The sequence below is a fragment of the Fundulus heteroclitus genome, chromosome 10 (assembly GCF_011125445.2).
Source record: "Fundulus heteroclitus isolate FHET01 chromosome 10, MU-UCD_Fhet_4.1, whole genome shotgun sequence".
NCBI lineage: Eukaryota > Metazoa > Chordata > Actinopteri > Cyprinodontiformes > Fundulidae > Fundulus > Fundulus heteroclitus.
The window spans coordinates 25,981,248-25,983,431 of record NC_046370.1 but is presented as its reverse complement, the minus strand read 5'-3'; positions in this window follow the sequence as shown (position 1 = coordinate 25,983,431).

The following is a 2,184-nucleotide window of genomic DNA, read 5'->3' as shown; positions in this document are numbered from 1 at the left end:
CCTGGTTCTGTTCCTGTCTGCTCCGGTCTGTTCTCGCCTGCCAGTTTCCTGTACCCCTGCAACCTCCGTCTGGTAAATGACTTTGGCTTCATCATCCACTACCTGCTGTTTCAATAAACTTTGGAAACCAGCTCTGTGTGTGTGTGTGCTGTGTCCGGGTTCATCCAAGACAAAATCATGACAAGTTTGGCGATTTTTTTTTAAAAGCGCTTGCTCAAAGTAGACGTGGATCAGCAGATTTGGTGTGTGAAAGAAGATACTGGAAAACATCCATATATCCTTGTTTGCCGTACCAGTTGCACAACATAAACGCCTGTGTGTTTCTATGCAAGTTCGCTTTGCGCATTCTCGGTGTTCTTGAACTGACGTCACACGTCAGAAATGGCCGATCGTAAACGGAGGCAGCACTCAAACGCAGAATACCATAATCGGTGTAAAAATGTGCAATATTTCATATTTAAACTTAATTTGAACACTTTTGATACATGAGTATTCAAAGTTTACCTTGTTCTGGAAGTTATTCAACGGTTTTCAGGATTTTTTTCAGTCCAAGAATTAGACTTTAAGCCTCCCTGGTAAGGTCTATTCCGGGGTTCTGGTAAGAAGGCTCCGTCGGATAGTCGAATCTCGGATTCAGGAAGAGCAGTGTGGTTTTCGTCCTGGCCGTGGAACACTGGATCAGCTCTACACCCTCAGCAGGATCCTGGAGGGGGCATGGGAGTTTGCCCAACCAGACTACATGTGTTTTGTGGATCTGGAGAAGGCATTTGACTGTGTCCCTCGGGGAGCCCTGTGGGGGGTACTCCGGAAGTATGGAGCACCAGGCCCTTTAATAAGGGCTGTTAGGTCTCTGTATGTCCGGTGTCAGAGCCTGGTCTGCATTGCCGGCAGTAAGTCAGACTCGTTTCCAATGAGGGTTGGACTCCGCCAAGGTTGCCCTTTGTCGCTGATTCTGTTCATAACTTTTATGGACAGAATTTCTAGATGTAGCCAAGGTGTTGAGGGGATCCGTTTTGGTGGCCTTAGGATTGCGTCTTTGATTTTTGTAGATGATGTAGTCCTATTGGCTTCATCAGGGCTGATCTACAGCTCTCACTGGAGCGGTTCGCAGCCGAGTGTGAAGTGGCCGGGATGAGGATCAGTGCCTCCAAATCCAAGACCATGGTCTTGAACCAGAAAAGGGTAGAGTGCCTTCTCTGGGTTGGGGAGTATGTACTTCCCTTAGTGGAGGAGTTTAAGTATCTTGGGGTCTTGTTCATGAATGAGGGGAAGATGGAGCGGGAGATCGACAGGCGGATTAGTGATGATGCTGTGTAGTGGGTGCTGTACCGGTCCGTTGTGGTGAAGAGAGAGCTGAGCCAAAAGGCAAAGCTCTGGATTTACTGGTCGATCTCCATTCCTACCCTCATCTATGGTCATGACTCATGAGCTCTGGGTCATGACCGAAAGAACGAGATCCCGGATACAAGCGGCCGAAATGAGTTTTCTCCGTAGTGTGTCTGGGCTCTCCCTTAGAGATAGGGTGAGGAGCTCAGTCATGCGGGGAGGACTCAGAGTAGAGCCGCTGCTCCTCCACGTTGAGAGGAGCCAGTTCAGGTGGCTTGGGCATCTGGTCAGGATGCCTCCTGGACGCCTCCCTGGTGAGGTGTTCCGGGCACGTCCTACCGGGAGGAGACCCAGAGGGAGACCCAGGACACGCTGGAGGGACTATGTTTCTCGGCTGGCCTGGGAACGCCTTGGGATTCCCCCAGAGGAGCTGGCCCAAGCGGCTGGGGAGAGGGACGTGTGGGCCTCCCTACTGAAGCTGACCCCGGATAAGCGGATGAGGATGGATGGATGGATTGTCCAGTCCCAGCATCATTTATTGTCAATGATACCGGGTTGAAGTGGGTGGAAACAATTCTTCTTTTCACTTCTGCGCTGTGCGCGAGGGATAAACATCGTGGGGAAAAAGACAGGACAGCATATTATGTGGAATTTATTTTCAAGTTATTCAGTTACTTTTTCTGAATATTTTCTATGTAACATTAATTTCACACATCAAAGAAAATTAGGCTCAATGTAAAATTCATGTAAGCATCCTTTATATTAAACAACCAATCCAATGGGTTTCCTTCCAGTATCACTATGTATAAAATAGATTAAAACATTGCTACAATTGCAATAAAAGAAGAACAAAATATA